Source organism: Protopterus annectens, chromosome 1.part0 (assembly GCF_019279795.1).
Source record: "Protopterus annectens isolate FY-2018-M chromosome 1.part0, PAN1.0, whole genome shotgun sequence".
In the NCBI taxonomy this organism is placed as follows: domain Eukaryota; kingdom Metazoa; phylum Chordata; order Ceratodontiformes; family Protopteridae; genus Protopterus; species Protopterus annectens.
Window position 1 is genome coordinate 1,276,026,533 of NC_056725.1, and position 17,866 is coordinate 1,276,044,398.

Below are 17,866 nucleotides of genomic sequence, written 5' to 3' on the forward strand. Positions count from 1 at the left end.
CCACCATGGCAGCTTGATTTTACGGGTCTATATTACAAGATCGACGTTTGAAAACATCGAACAACATATGGTTGACACCATATGGTCGATGTCTTCAAACATCAATCCAGTCTAACTAGATGTGAGATGAAATTATGTGTAATATAAATTAAAACACCACCTCCTTTGATTTTCACACATTCATTTTACAGTCTAAAGATGTGGAAGGCATTGTAGCCTTGCAAGGCTGGGGTACTCTCTGAGGCCTTAAATCAGGTTTGTCTGACTGCACCAGAGATCTAAATTTATTAATGATAGAAGCACTTCTAAGAAGTGCAGCTTTTGGTTTAAGTTCCTAGCATTTAGCAGTATGATCCTTATTTGGTTCTGATTGCTTAATTTTACATCACTATGGCCTAGAGCCTTTGCCAGCAGCCGAAAGCCTAAGGGTGCCAGGTGCAAACTGCCTCTGGCAAAGCAGAGAGGTTTGTTGACCATGGCTTCCCAGGCATTATAGGAAATAGATCCCCTTGGAATTACACCAGAAACTAAGCTAATTATTGAAATCAATCATTTTTTGTTTATACTGTGGCATCATTCTAGGTGAAGGCAGTATGCTGCTCAAGACTAGGGACAAACCTGCCAGAGACACATACTTAGAGAGCTCGACCCTTCCTCTCTTCATAAAGTTCAGTGAGGTATGTCTTATGTCATTCACACCAACATGAACTAATGGGACTTGTTGCTGAGAGACCTGAGTGCATGCGTGATTTGGCGAATCATGGCACTGGACAGGCAGCTGATGGCTTTCTCCTTGTGCAACCTGGTATGTGGGACATCCGTGTGTCTCACTATTGAGTCTCCAGTGACAAGAAAACTTGTTTTTTGAGTGTTACACTTTACGGGCTTGGTGGGTGAGAGAGACACTGATGTTGGTATGTGTCATGGGTGCTGTGGAGACTGCGTCGGCTGTAGCAGACTTGTGTTTTGGAGGTCTCTGGTGTTTCAATAAGTTTTTTGAGAGAACCTCCGCGTATGTGGATTTATATGTTTGATAAGTACTATGTGTATGAGTAGTGGTACTATGTGAATAAGTAGTGGTGGGTGAGTTGACAACCTTCTCTGTGTTAGTTACTGTTGCACACCTACCCCTAAAAAAATTACAGCCAAGCTTTGACTGGCCTGGCATATCTGGAAAACATAATGGCCAATAGGGAGTATTGTAGGTGATCAACACAGCTGTAGAAAACGTAATGCATACAAATTATAACTTATTGCTCTGTTTCTGATTATACCATGACACTACAAAATATGAATTCATTGTGAAACAAAAGCATGCTTCCCTGGCTTTATATGTTTTAGTCTTGATTATTCCAAAGCAGATGATCTGGGTGTTAACATTAAGGCAGATTTTAAGGCTCATGTTCCACCATAGACTTTCCTTTTCAGCAGTAGTCATTTTCTGGTAGTGTGTGCATGTGTGTGTGTGTGTGTGTGTGTGTGTGTGTGTGTGTGTGTGTGTGTGTGTGTGTGTGTGTGTGTGTGTGTGTGTGTGACTGCTACTACACAGTATCAGGTTACCTAGAAAAGTTACAAACTCTACATGGGCTATTTTATGGAACTGCCCAATAACGTTTTTTAGTCAGTACATATTTCGTACAAAATCAGAAATGAATGTATCTAAACATACCCTGAGCAAGTTTATCATTCTTTTCCAACTGACAGTAAAAAGGAAATGAACTAAACCCAAACTGTATTTTCTGGTGTTCTGCTATATGTTCTGTAGCCTTCTGATGATAATGCCCCATAAATGTACATTTCCTTCCTAACCACAGTAATAGATCTAATACCTAGAATTAGCCTGTTCCCAAGTTGAATGCATGCTTTTTTACTGCTATCATTACTGTCTTATTGGTATAGTTCATTTATTAATGGTTGTTGTTCCTGTCTTGAATGTAAATTTGTATGACAGGTTAACTCATTTGATACTCAGAACTCCCCAAGGCTCGGAATATCACAAAAGCCCTAATTGTTCTTACAGCTAGTTGGTTACTATCAGTGGAGGTACTGATTAATATAGATGTTCATAACACTCTTTACCATACTTTATCAATGCTCTGCTCTCCTCCAGGTTAGTTTTTTACTGCAAAATTCTCCTGTTCATTGTACCAACAATTGCTTTTGTGTCCCTCCTTCCATCTTTCTTCTATAAATCAACCGCATCAGAAGAATGGGTGTTTGATGTTAATTCATTTACCCATCTTTTTTTTTTAAAAATTCTTTATTACAGTTTTATATGCAACAACAAAGTCGATGGTTACATCATATCAGTACTACATAAGCTTTAGAGTAATAAAACTTGATACAAAGAATAAGGTATCTTTAAGCCTATTGTTAAACACAAACTATATACACATTATATACAAAGTGCCATTGCTTTAAATTGATATATCTTACTAACTCTGACCTACATTCAAGTTATGCAAAAGGGAAATCTCTCTTTATGTTTAAATGATATACTTGGGTTCTCAGCAATCAAATTTCAGCAAGGAGTAAAAAAAGAGAATTCCATAGAACCTGATTTTCAGATCTTTTGCGCGGATTCATAGTGATCAACTTCTGGGAGGTAATATAAGTAATTGCCATCTTCCTAAAACTGGTCCAAGCTAACTTTGAGCGATCTATCCAATGTTTGGTAATATAGAACTTAATTAGAAGACAGACATTAATCAGTAGCCTAAGTCGCATAGGTGACAGATTTATATTGGTAATATGTAGTAAGGCCATTTCCCAGGATAATGTCGACTTATGGTAACCCATTTTACTTAGTCTAACCTTAAGAGAACACCATAAATTTTGGGCATATTTACAAAACCACAAAATATGGATAATATCAGCACGTGGGTGTGAACAACATGGGCATACAGTGGATACAGATGCGTTAAATTTATTTAAGTGAGTTGGGGTATAATATAAGTTATTAATAATCATGAATTGAGTAAGCGTGAATTTCTTAAAAGGGGAGTGTTTAATTGTGAGTTTTATCGAGTCCAGTTTTTGTTGGGGGGATATTGTACAATCTTGTTTATTCCAAAAGTCAGCAAAATTAAGCTCTTTTCTGTATAAATATACAGTAAATGCTTTGTATGCAATAGAGATCATATGTTTTTTGGAATCTAGACTTAGTAAAAGCTGTTTAGTTATGTTAACTTCCATATCTATGTTATGTTGATTAATTAAGAAGGTTGAGGTGAGTTCTTTTAATTGTCTCAAAGTGGTGATATAGGCTTTAGACAGTGAAAGTGTTTCTCTGAGTTCTGTCAATGAGAGATGTTTAAACTTACAGAGATCCCACACCGTAAGATCTTTAATTAGGGGAAGTTTATTCAGGTTAACCACCTGTCCTCCTAGTTTAATATTAGGGTTGAGGTGAAGAGGCTGTAGTAGTAAGAGAGCATTACCTAGTCCTAAGGAGATGAATAGTTCTTGAAAGTTGTCGATTAGGCTTCTTAATACTTTGTGTAGTTTAGTCTCTCTCGTTGAAGTTTTAAGCAAAAAGGTAGAGCTCTGGGATTAATGTTGTTATTAACAGTGTGTTTGTACCAAATTTTTATCCATAAGGGAGTCCACGGGGTGGGACCAGGAGTGTAATTAGCAATTGCTAAAAGCCTATTAGCATGAGTAATTCTGTAATACAAGATAAGGTTGGGCATCGCCATGCCCCCTTTTAATTTAGGAAGTGTGAGTTTGTAGTAGGACATTCTCACTGACTTTGGGTGCCAAACAAACTTTGCAATTTCATTTTGTATTTTCTTAATAAAGGTAATTGTAACCGGGGATAGGGATGAGTTGTATTGATATAGAATTTTTGGCAAAATGTTCATTTTGACAATAGATATTTTTGAAAGTGTAGAGAGTTTAAGTGATTGCCATCTTTTCATATCCTGCGAGATAGTGGTCCATATTCTATCTAGGTTAGCTTGCAGAACAGATGAATATGAGTGGTCGTAAGAGACACCTAAATATTTTATAGAATAACTAGTATGAATGGGTAAGACCGGAAAAAGATGGGGCTTGTGTGCTAAGGGATTAATTTGAAAAATACTAGACTTATTGAGATTGATCTTAAGGTCTGAGATTGCTTCAAAAGCCTCCAGGGAGTTAATTAATTTCATGGCGTCAGTTGAGGGATACATAAAGTACAAATTCAGGTCATCTGCAAAGGCAGTAAATCTAATATCTGAGTTATAGATTCTCGGAATAGTATGGTAAGATTTCTGTGATATGAACAAGAGCAAGACTTCTAGGTATAGATTGAACAGTAGTGGGGATAAGGGGCAGCCCTGTCTGGTTCCGTTGGTAATTTTAATCGGCTTTGAGAGTTTCTTATTTATGTATAACTGGGTCCTTGAGCTATTGTATAAAGTCTTAATAAGATTTAAAAATTCCGGTGGGAGACCAAATTTCTCAAGAGCTAGAAACAGGAAGTTCCAGTTCACCCTGTCAAAGGCTTTACACGCATCCAGAATCAAGGCATATCTAGGGTTAGGATCTTGTTTAGTTATTTTTATTATAGATTCTAGTGTTATGGTGTTATCCCATGTATGTCTATTTCTCACAAAGCCAGCCTGTTCAGGGGAGATTAAGTCCTCCATTACTTTTTTCAGTCTATTAGCTAGAATGGAGGAAAGGATCTTAATGTCCACATTCATAAGTGATATCGGTCTGTAGTTATTGGGGCTTGTAGTGTCTGATGTATTTTTGGGAATCAGGATAGTTCTAGAATCATTGATGTATGGGTCTTTGATGCCATAATTGGTCATGGATTTAAATAGTTCCAAGAGAATAGGAGTTAGAGTTTCTTTAAATGTCTTGTAAAATTCGGGGGAAAAACCATCTGGTCCTGGGGCCTTCCCTATTTTCAAATTATCAATAGTTTCTAGGATCTCCTTTGTCGTAATCTGAGATGCTAGTAGGTTTCTTTGCGATTCAGTAGCTGATGGGAAGGTAATTTCTTTTAAGAAAGTTTTCATCTCTTCTTTTGTAGTCATAAAGTTGCTATTATTGTAAATTTGAGAATATATCTGATGGAAAAGTTGGATAATATTTTCATCCGATCTGTATAATTGGTTGTTGTACTGAAGGCAAGAAATTCTGGGAGATCTAGGTGCATTAAGGATTAGGCTCGCTAATGATTTAGAGGGGGTTTGTATATATTCTGAGTATTTAGCTATACATCTATATTCCCATATAGAAAGATTGGATTGGTGAAATTCAGACATCTCTTTTTGTTTTGCAATTAATTCCTTTTCTGTGTTTTCAGAGTAATTGTCAATTAGTTTCTTATCTAGATTGGTAATATCCTGTTGTAGTTCAGTTAACCTTTTCTTGCGTTTTTTTAAAGCTCGCTTTCTTAATAAAAATTCCTCTGAGTACAGCTTTAGCTGCAGCCCATCTGATATCAAAAATAATACTTTCATCTTGTTGAGTACTAAATAAATCTTTTAACACTAGGTTAATCTCACTGATTAGGGATTTATCTTGTAGGAGATTTGGGTTCAAGGACCAAGTGGGAATTATATTAGCTGGGTTTTGTGTTAAGTTTATTACTAGCGTTATCCTTGAATGGTCTGATAAGAAACGGGGTTCTGTTGAGAATTTGAATATTCTAGTGTTGAAGTAATCTGAAATTAGGAAGTAGTCAATTCGGGACCATGATTTGTGACAACTAGAGAAGTAGGTAAAGTAGTTAAATTTATAGTCAAACTTTTTAGTATTATAGGCAATTGGGTCGGTTAGTTCGAAATCTTCAATCAGGTCAAGAAGGGCCTTGCAAGGTAGTGAGTTTCTTGGACCAGGTCTACCCAGTCTATCTATTTGAGGGTTAATAGCCATATTCCAATCACCTCCAACTATTAGTAGGTGTTTTGGGAATTTAAGTAGTAAATTATATATCACCATAATAAACTCTGATTGTTCAGAACATGGACCATAAACATTAAGAAATAATATCGGGCTGTCTATTGCCTGGAGACATGCAGTAAAATAACACCATCTGCCAGCTTGGTCCATACCCTTCGAGATGATCTGTGCTTGAAAGGACTTCTTAATGATAATCGCGACTCCCTTAGAATTATTGGACGGTCCCGAGCAAATAATATCCTTAATCCATGGCCTTTTAGTTTCAGGAGTCCAATCAGTGTTTAGTAGGTGAGTCTCTTGTAGAAAGCATACCTCACATTTAGCTTTTAGAAACAGGTGCATAACTAGTTTTTTTTTCCCTATGTTATTAAGACCCCTGACATTCCAGGAGGATACTGTTATAGTGTTCATCATATTAAGTAAACTAAGGTTAGGTATTCTAGGGAGAAATAAGGAAAAACAATTCTGTACGTATGTTTATAAATACCTTCATGTAACTTTGCACAGATGAGGAATAATAAAGAAATGGCATCTATACTTATATCCCATAAGGTTTGGTCAGAGATCTGTCGAACAGTGGCACTAACATCTCTCAATATTCTATCCATGCCTACCCATACCCCTATATCTATTGAGAAGATGTATATGTGAAAAATTGTATTTAAACATGAACAATAAAAAGCTTTTTTAACTATATTAACTATTTTATATACAACAGAGTAAAAGTAATATTTACACAAATTATACAAGGTCGTACCAGGTCCAATCATAGACATCCAGGCCCTACATAGCGTCCTGTCAGCATCGGACAAATCTTATGCCATAACTACAATTAGAAGGCTTATACTTGCAGAGTAAAGGAATAAAAAATAAAGTTAGTACTTTCCAGTAAATGCTAACCAAGGTATTATTGCTTAGTACAAAATTTGCAGTAGTTGTATTTTAATTATATGCGATTAGTCAAAACATTTAGTATATTATGTTCTTGTTCAGAAATGAACAATACTGTACTTGGAATTGATATTCCATATCCGTATCTCTTCATCGGGGATCTCAGTCATCAATAAGAATCTATAAGAATGTCCAAGCGGCACGTATTGCCATTCATCTATTATGTTATTGATAGGTTAACACTTTTAAGAAGTAAGCATGTAATGAGCTTATCTGTGTAGCGATTCCTTCTCTAATGGTTTCCGTAAAGGGGAAGTTGAATGCCCTGCTATAATCTGGTCTAGGCTCGCAGATCAGTCCAGTGCAAGTGTGTAAGTCCAGCGGAAACGCGAGTCTCTTCCTGTACGCACGTCAATTAGTGCTACCTGTGTGTCAGTTCCAAAATGCCTATTTTCGGCTGCTAGCTCTGCATATATGGTTCCTAAGAGTTAAATCAGCATACATTATAGGAAAAACTTCCTTTCATCCTACGTTTTCCACCTTGCAAGGTTCGTATTACTTATTGTAGAATATCAAGGGCTTGATTTGCCAATATAAGTTGCTTGTTTAGCAATGTTTATCTAGTTGGAGGGGTCTGCTCCAAAATATTTGAGAAACACTGCTCTAGCTTCGTTTGGGGATGAGATCGATAGCTTAAGGTCTTGGTATGTAAAGGACAATGTTGAGGGGAACTTCATTTGGAATTTAATTTTTTTTTGTATCAGATCAGCGCAGTACGGGGCAAGTTTGCGACGCATCTCTCGGATTTCAAATGGAAGATCCTGTGTGATTATTAATTGCTGGTTATTCCATGTATATCTCTTGCTTTTCTTAAATGTTGACAAGATAAGTTGTACATCTTGAAAATGAAGCATTTTGATGTAAACTGGTCTTGGATTGGAGGCGGCTTGCTGGGTCCGAAGTGCTCTGTGGGCTCTCTCTATACTAAAGTTATGTACTGAGTCAGTCTCTTTACATAAGCCCTTAAATATTTGTGTTGCTACTTCCGTAAGCTGGTTATGTTCATATTTCTCATTTAAGCCCCTGATTATCAGGTTATTTCGTCTGCTACGTGCCTCCAGATCCACTAATTTGGATTGTATGGACTTAATAGCTTTATCTTTTTCTTGGAGGATTTCTGTCATATGTTTTATTTCTAATTCATTTGTTTTGGATCTGTCTTCGACCAGCTCAAGTCTGTCTAGGATTTTGTGTAGTGAGGTATTAACTGTGGTAACTTTTGATGTCAGATCTTCGATTGCTGCTTGTAGAGGAGTGAGCGCTTTTTTTAGTTCATCCATCACCGATGCGCTTTCTGGGTTCTGCTTAGCCGGTTCTTTGGGGTGTTCCGATAGCTGTTTGGATGATCTCAGTCTTTTACTCTCTTTTTCTGGGGAGGTATTGATGGCTGAGAATTTTGATTTAGTTGTTTGGGTGTCCATATTTTCCGGATCTCTTAGTACTTTACTCATTTTGCGAAGGTTACCGGAGCTGTCAGTTAGGATGGTACTGAAGTTAGGGCCTCTAATAGCCGCGTGTTAGATCAGCGGAGCAAAAAAGGTATGTTTATGGCTCTCCTAGTCAATTCCGATGTTAATGAAATCTCTGATCGCCTTTTTTGTAGCTGATTATTTATGGCATTAGCGCATAGCCCGATCTCAGTTCGTTCCGGAATGGTTTAAAAAGCCAAAGTCAAGGGTAAATGCCTGAGCTGCAGGACAGGGTACCTCTTAGATGCCCACCATCTTGGATCTCGTCCAATTCACTTACCCATCTTAAACTCAGTTTTATTTTTATTTGTTTTCCAGGGTAGAGCACTGATCCCCACTGACCATTTTCAGACTCAGTCCAGGAATGGTGTCTGGTTAGTGACTTGCTAAGATTCACACAGTTAGGAAATAGAGGCTGAGGGAATCAAACCTTGCACCACTGAACCATGGGAAACAGCATTTTAATAGCTCCTTAATCCTCTAAGCCAACTGCCAGACAGTTCTGGGATATAGTTCATTGACCAGAGATGTCAACAAATTCTCATTATATCTAATTCCCATTCAGAAAAGGAGAGTTACTCCATGTGGGAGTTAGTCACTCACAGCTATAGCCTTCATATCCAGATAAAAAATACCCAAACCAGCCAAAGGTTACCTAGTAGGAAAAAAGTAACTGCAGTAGAAAATATAAACCAGGTAACCACCAGGACTGTCAGCATATAAAAAAACTTGTATTCAGAATATATAGGATAAGTGCTTTCACACAAACTGTGCTTCATCAGATCCATCATTACAAGAAAATTAAAGCACTTTATATAATGAAAGCAATTAGCAACAACCAATAAAACCATTAAAACAATTACAGGTGCAAACTACGTTTCTTTAAAATTGACTTTAAAGGTACAGCAGCATTAATACCAGGCAGCTTATCTGCCTGCAGCCTAACAATCCATTTAGTCTCAGCTCTCTCAAGCCTATTATTAAAGTCCCCACCTCTCTTATCCATACATACTATCTGTAGTGCTAAAAACTCAAAACTGTGTCCAGGTTGCATAGAAATATGCTTTGCTAATGCAGTAAGCATATTCTTGCGTCTAATGTCACCTTGATGCTGTAATATACGTTCCTTCAGCATCCTTACAGTCTTCCCTACATAAAACTAAGTGCTATTTCTGCACTTAGCTAAGTATATTAAACCTTTAGACTTACATTCAGAGTAAAATCTTGGTAAAAAAGGTATTCTAGGGTGGGGTGCTTAAATCTAGCCTCATTGGAAATGAAGCTGCAGGCCTTACATAATCTGCATGGATAAGTCCTTACACAAATAGAGCTTACAGTAGACTTATAACACAGTTGTCTTTTCAATGACAAGTTATTTTTAAATGTGAACCTGGGTCTATCACCTACAATATCTTTAATCCTGTCATAAGTAAGTAAAACTGGCCAGTATTTGCTAACTATATCATATACCTGCTGAATGTTATTCCCATATGTCAATGGTAATCTAAGGATATTGTTGCCACCATCAGCCCTGTTAGGAGATATGCTAGCGCTAGATCGATTAAAGAAAGGTTTACCCTTATCATTACGCATTGCATTAACTTCCTTCAAAGTATTATCGAGAGCATCTTTCCTACACCCCCTTTTCAATAACTCTTTTCCAAGTTTACACGTGGCCTTGTGATATTCATTGTCATCTGTGTGTAATCGCAACATTCTTAAATATTGGCCCTTAGTTATATTATTAAAGATATGGTTCAGATGCATATTTCTATAATGCAGCAATGGATTTTTCCTGCATAGTTTCCTAAACAAAGAACTAGAAATAGTACCATTGGCTAGTGTTATCTTAGTATCCAAAAATTCTATGGATGTCAATGAATAGTTCAAAATAAACCTGAAACATTGATTACTGGATTCAAGATATTTCACAAAATGCAATAAGTCACATACGGAACCCTGCCACGACATAAAAATATCATCCACAAATCTTTTATAGTAAATAAGCTGTGTTGAATATTCATGTTGGGATAGGAATACCATGCGCTCCCAGTCAACCAACACAAGGTTGTCATAACTGTTAGCACACGGTGTCCCCATAGCTACGCATATTTTTTGCTTAAACAAATTATCATTAAACATAAAAACATTGTTACATAAAACAATTTACATTAATGCACCTATACATTCAACATGTTCAAAAGAATAGCTAGTATTAGCCTGTAAAAAATTTTTAAGAGATGTAACACCCGGGTTGGGGGGGATAATAGTGAAAAGCGTTTGAATGTCCATAGTCACCAGAGAAGTTACCATGCATTCTCACAAAATCACCCAGGGTGCTTAAGAAGTTCTCCATGTCTTTTAAAACTGTGGTTGCCTCTTTCAATGGTTCTTTAAGCTGGTTTTCAATATAAATAGATATAAATTCAGTTGCCCAACCCCTACTCGATACGATAGGATGAATGGGCAGGTTAAGAAGTCACTTATGCACTTTAGACAAACCATGAATAGTTGGTACTAGTGGTTTTAGTACAAGCATAAAGTCATATAAATGTTGATCTAATACTCCATCTAATAACATTTCATATAGTTGACTATGTATCCCATTGATAATAGATTTTAACCCAGCCTGTAATGCATTCATAAGTCAAAGTATCACTAAGCATCTCTAACATATTTGGTTCATAAGAAACAGCATCCAAAACTACAGCAGAGCCCCCTTTGTCAGCTGGGCGAATAGCTAATGCATCATTCATTCTCAATTTTTTCAGTGCAAAAAACTCATCCCTTGTTATATTGTAAAAATTATTCTTATTAAAGTTAAATTCAAACAATTCCTTTTCAATAGTTTTTACAAAAGTGTCAAGCGTTGGTGGTAATTGTGGAAGAAACAGACTGGAGCGTCTCATGCTATTTGGAGCTTTTCATTGCCCACCAAATGCTAATTTCAGTGCAATATTCCTTGCAAAGAGTTTAATCTCTAAAACCACATCTTCTAGTTGTACAGAATATGAGGGCACAAAACTTAGCCCTTTATCTAACAAACTTACTTGTGCAGGTGTTAAATTACAGGAAGATAAATTGTATACTAGCATGCTGTCTTCTTCCGATTCGATTCCTCCATGACGTAATCATTCTCTAGAGACAGCTTCTGCCTCTTGCGTCCTTGACTGTAGCTGTGCCCCTTCTCCAATTGTTGTGGTAGCCTGAAAGGGCCTGGAAAATTTAAAAATACAGTGTCTAGGGATATCGTCGTATACGTTTCCTTAGGTCTGGCTCCACTAGATGATAAACTAATTCGTTCATCAATAGGGTCATGCAAAACTGTAGTGATAGGAGTCTCAATTAATGTAGCATGTTCATCAGTTTCTAAAGCCTGAAGTATGGCTGTTTGTGGCTGGAAATATGTTAGCTGCTGTTGATCAGTGACTGCAGCTTGCACTTGCTCATTAGAAATATTCACTGTCCATTCAGACCCTCTAGGCCTTACAAAAATATGGCCTTTTTTGAAATCTGCCATATCTCTTTCAAGCTTCCTTTTAGACTGTAAGTCTAAAGGTTTAATATATTTAGCTAAGTGCAGAAACTGCACTTTGATTTATGTAGAGAAGACTGTGAGGATGCTGAAGGAACATATATTACAGCATCAAGGTGACATTAGATGCAAGAATATGCTTAATGCATTAGCAAAGCATATTTCTATGCAACCTGGACACAGTTTTGAGTTTTTAACACTACAGATAGTATGTATGTATGGATAAGAGAGGTGGGGGCTTTAATAATAGGCTTGAGATAGCTGAGACTAAATGGATTGTTAGGCTGCAGGCAGACAAGCTGCCTGGTATTAATGCTGCTGTACCTTTAAAGCCGATTTTAAAGAAACGTAGTTTGCACCAGTAAGTGTTTTAATGGTTTTATTAATTGTTGCTAATTGCTTTCAATATATAAAGTGCTTTTGTTTTCTTGTATTGATGGATCTGATGAAGCACATTTTGTGTGAAAGGGCTTATCCTATATGTTCTGAATAAAATTTTTTTGTATGCTGACAGTCCTGGTGGTTACCTGGTTTGTATTTTCTAATGTAGTTACTTTTTTCTTACTAGGTAACCTTTGGCTGTTTTGGGCATTTTTTATCTTTATATTTGTATTTTTATATACCCATCAGCACATGACTGAACAAGTTGACAAAGAACTAAGCTATCGACCTGCTAGAGAGATGTCTAACCAGCAATGTTTTAAGCAAATGCTGAATATGGAAGCTAATCCTTTGCTGAAATGTATTTTCCTGGATGAACCATCGGTTTTGGAACCTTGTGACTGCGGTATGTTTAAGAATTTGCTCACAGAGACTTTGAGAATGGACTGTTTAAATTAAAAAGAATGCAGTGGCAACGTCTCCATATGGAGGTCTGCCTGCATTACAAAGTAGAACCATGAGGCTTGTGGGTTCTCCGCATGCCTACATATGGAAATACTTTTCCTGAATTGCTCAAACAGTGGCAATTGCTTAATATGGAACTGAGTTTTAGCTATATGAGACTGTTGAATGAAATTTTTTGCACCACAAGAGAAGGAGTTGGCAGATAAAATGGATAAACTCCATAATGAGATACACATGAAGTTTAATGAATCGGAACTGATGAACATGCTACATTGATTGAGACTCCTATCACTACAGTTTTGCATGACCCTATTGATGAACGAATTAGTTTATCATCTAGTGGAGCCAGACCTAAGGAAACGTATACGACGATATCCCTAGACACTGTATTTTTAAATTTTCCAGGCCCTTTCAGGCTACCACAACAATTGGAGAAGGGGCACAGCTTCATGAATTGGCTGAGATTGATAAGGTGTTACTGAATGTTTTGGCATATGATGATAGACAGCAGATGATAAAAAAGGAAGCTTGAAAGAGATATGGCAGATTTAAAAAAAGGCCATATTTTTGTATGGCCTAGAGGGTCCGAACGGACAGTGAATATTTCTAATGAACCAGTGCAAGCTGCAGTCACTGATCACCAGCAGCGAAAATATTTTCCAGCTACAAACAGCCGTACATCAGGCTTTAGAAACTGATGAGCATGCTACATTGATTGAGACTCATATCACTACAGTTTTGCATGCCCCTATTGATGAATGAGTCAGTTTGTCATCTAGTGGAGCCAGACCAAAGAATACTAATACAGTGATATCCCTAGACACTGTATTTTCAAATTTTCCAGCCCCTTTCAGGCTACCACAACAATTGGGCAGGAGGCAGAGCTACATTCAAGGACCCAAGAGGTGGAACCCGTCTCTAGAGAACGATTACGTCATGGAGGAATCGAATCGGAAGAAGACAGCACACTAGTATACAATTCATCTTCCGTACTTTAACACCTGCACAAGTAAGTTTGTTAGATAAAGGGCTAAGTTGTGTCCCCTCACGTTCTGTACAACTAGAAGATGTGGTTTTAAACATTAAACTCTTCGCAAGGAACATTGCACTGAAATTAGCATTTGGTGGGCAATGAACAGTTCCAAATAGCATGATATGCTCCAGTCTGTTTGTTCCATAATTACCACCAACGCTTGACACTTTTGTAAGAACTATTGAAAAGGAATTGTTTGAATTTAACTTTAATAAGAATAATTTTACAATATAACCAGGGATGATTTTTTTGCACTGAAAAATTTGAGAATGGATGATGCATTAGCTATTCACCCAGCTGACAAAGGGGGCTCTGTTGTAGTTTTGGATGCTGCTTCTTATGAACCAAATATGTTAGAGATGCTTAGTGATACTTTGACTTACGAATGTATTACACAGGCTGGATTAAAATCTATTATCAATGGGATACATAGTCAACTATATGAAATGTTATTAGATGGAGTATTAGATCAACATTTATATGACTTTAAGCTTGTACTAAAACCACTAGTACCAACTATTCATGGTTTGCAGAAAGTGCATAAGTCACTTCTTAACCCGCCCATTCATCCTATAGTATCGGCTAGGGGTTGGGCAACTGAATTCATATCTATTTATATTGAAAATCAACTTAAAGAACCATTAAAAGAGGCAACTGCAGTCTTAAAAGACATGGAGCACTTCTTAAGCGCCCTGGGTGATTTTGTGAGAATGCATGGTAACTTCTCTGATGAGATTATCTTGGTGACTATGGACATTCAAACGCTTTTCACTATTATACCCCATAACCTGAGTATTACATCTCTTAAAATTTTTTTACAGGCTAATACTAGCTATTCTTTTGAACATGTCAAATGTATAGGTGCATTAATGGAAATTGTTTTATGTAACAATGTTTTTATGTTTAATGATAATTTGTTTAAGCAAAAAATAGGCATAGTGATGGGGACACCGTGTGCTAACAGATATGCCAACCTTGTGCTGGTTAACTGGAAGTGCATTGTAGTCCTATCCCAACATGAATAGTCAACACAGCTTATTTACTATAAAAGATTTGTGGACAATATTTTTATGTTGTGGTAGGGTCCAGTATGTGACTTATTAAATTTTGTGAAAATTTTTGAATCCAATCGTCATTGTTTCAGGTTTGTTTTGAACTATTCATTGACATCCATAGAATTTTTGGATACTAAGATAACACTAGCCAATGGTACTATTTCTAGTTCTTTGTTTAGGAAACTATGCAGGAAAAATGCATTGCTGCATTATAGAAGCATGCATCCGAAGCATGTCTTCAATAATATAACTAAGGGCCAATATTTAAGAATGTTGCGATTACACACAGATGACAATAAATATCACAAGGCCACGTGTAAACTTGGAAAAGAGTTATTGAAAAGGGGGTGTAGGAAAGATGCTCTCGATAAAACTTTGAAGGAAGTTAATGCAATGCGTAATGATAAGGGTAAACCTTTCTTTAATCGATCTAGCACTAACATTTCTCCTAACAGAGCTGATGGTGGCAACAATATCCTTAGATTACCATTGACATATGGGAATAACATTCAGCAGGTATGTGATATAGTTAGCAAATACTGGCCAGTTTTACTTACTTATGACAGGATTAAAGATATTGTAGGTGATAGGCCCAGGTTCACATTTAAAAATAACTGTGTTATAAGTCTACACAGAGGTCTGCTGTAAGCTCTATTCGTGTAGGGACTTATCCATGCAGATTGTGTAAGGCCGGCAGCTTCATTTCCAATGCAGCTAGATTTAAGCACCCCACCCTGGAGTACCTTTTTTCCCCGATATTTTACACTGCCTGTAAGTCTAAAGGTTTAATGTACTTAGCTAAATGCAGAAATTGCACTTTGTTTTATGTAGGGAAGACTGTAAGGATGCTGAAGGAACATATATTACAACATCAAGGTGACATAAGATGCACGATTATGCTTAATGCATTAGCAAAGCATATTTCTATGCAATCTGGACACAGTTTTGAGTTTTTAGCACTACAGATAGTATGTATGGATAAGAGAGGTGGGGACTTTAATAATAGGCTTGAGATAGCTGAGACTAAATGGATTGTTAGGCTGCAGGCAGACAAGCTGCCTGGTATTAATGTTGCTGTACCTTTAAAGCCGATTTTAAAGAAACGTAGTTTGCAACAGTAATTGTTTTAATGGTTTTATTGGTTGTTGCTAATTGCTTTCAATATATAAAGCGCTTTAGTTTTCTTGTATTGATGGATCTGATGAAGCACAGTTTGTGTGAAAGCACTTATCCTATATGTTCTGAATAAAAGTTTTTTTATATGCTGGCAGTCCTGGTGGTCACCTGGTTTGCATTTTCTACTATAGCCTTCATGTGGACTATCAAACAGAGACTTTACAAGTTTCCCTAAACACCCCTGCATTAAAAGTGTTTAAAGCTACAAGTATTGAAGAGCTCCATCATGATGTATATCCACCTCATAGCAGAGTCCTGTCTGAAACATCACGTGAAATGGACATCCCTGGCTATAGAATTCCAAAAGATAATAGGCAGAAGAAAAGTGTGTGTATGTGGGGGACTGGATGAAGGATTACGAAGAACAAGTACTGTTGGATGAAAAAATATGCCAATGACTGCAAAATCAGTTTTACTGCCAGGAATAAATAATATTTTTATTTACTTTATTGTCAATTCATTAACTGGGTTTGTTAGCATTGGAGCCACTTCAAAATACACACACACACACACACACATATATATATATATATATATATATATATATATATATATATATATATATATATATATATATATATATATATATACATATATATATATATCTATATATATATCTATATATATATATCTATATATATCTATATATATATATATATATATATATATATATATATATATATATATATATATATATATATATATATATATATATATATATTTAGCTAGTCATATAAGTATATATTGCCAACTTGAACACTTAGATGAAGTGGATGAGAATGCGCTAATGAAATTGACATAACGTTCAGCATGAACACTTGCAATATAATGTATTGTGGAAAATATAATTTAAATAATTCAGTATATAGGGTAAAATATTACAAAGATTTGAGAGTAACAGCATCAGCCAGTTTGTCTTTCAGCTTCCATGGTCAGCAAGTAAGTGCCAAAGCAATGAAGCAGATGGGTTATGTGATGAGAAGTCTTTCAATAAGGGATGAGTCATGTTCATTATAGCATTATAAGATCATAGTAGATGAGTTGTGAATTATAATAACATAACTCTGCATGTTCACTGTTGGACAATTAGATATACCTGAAAAAATTCAAAGCGAATTTACAAAAAAAGATAGAAAGAATCAAAGATTTAAATTACAGAAATAGATGCAAAGATATGAATTTGTGTATTGCACACTATACACTGTAAGTATATATGTGGGAAATTAATTTTTACATTTAAATTTTTATGATACAATATTACAGACATTACTTGACATGGAAATCTACAGAAGTAATAAAATACAAAGGCACAACAATTTAAGATTCAATATCCTAAACAAAGTAGAAAACATTCTTATATAAACCAAAGAATTGGAATATTGCGGAATAAAATACTAGTGTGATTGGGAAGATTATGTGATGTAAAAATTTAAAAAATATAGACACTTGGGTGGGAGAAAAGGTATTTGTCCCAGATGCATGGGAATCAGTGTTCCTTGATTGGCAATTAAGCTAGAAGACTGTCTTATACTTATGAACTTGTGAACTTTTGGATCATTTACTTTATAACTTCTCTTAATTCTTTTAGTCACCTTGCCTAAACCTCTGAAAATAATGTCAGTGAAAGCTTGTTTAGAGATGTTACAATATACTACTAAATGGATGCACTTTTAAGCCATAAAAATACAAAAGGGCTTCTTTCTCAACTACTTACTGGATTATGGGCAAAATTGTTAGATCTGGTTATCATGACAGACTTCTGTTAGATTCATCTTCCCCAGATAGCTCCATTATCTAGGATTTGTGTGACACTACTCTACACTATAACATCAAAGGATATGGGACAAGCAACACGCTTGACTTGATCCTGACAAATAATGCAGGCCACACTAGAATGTCA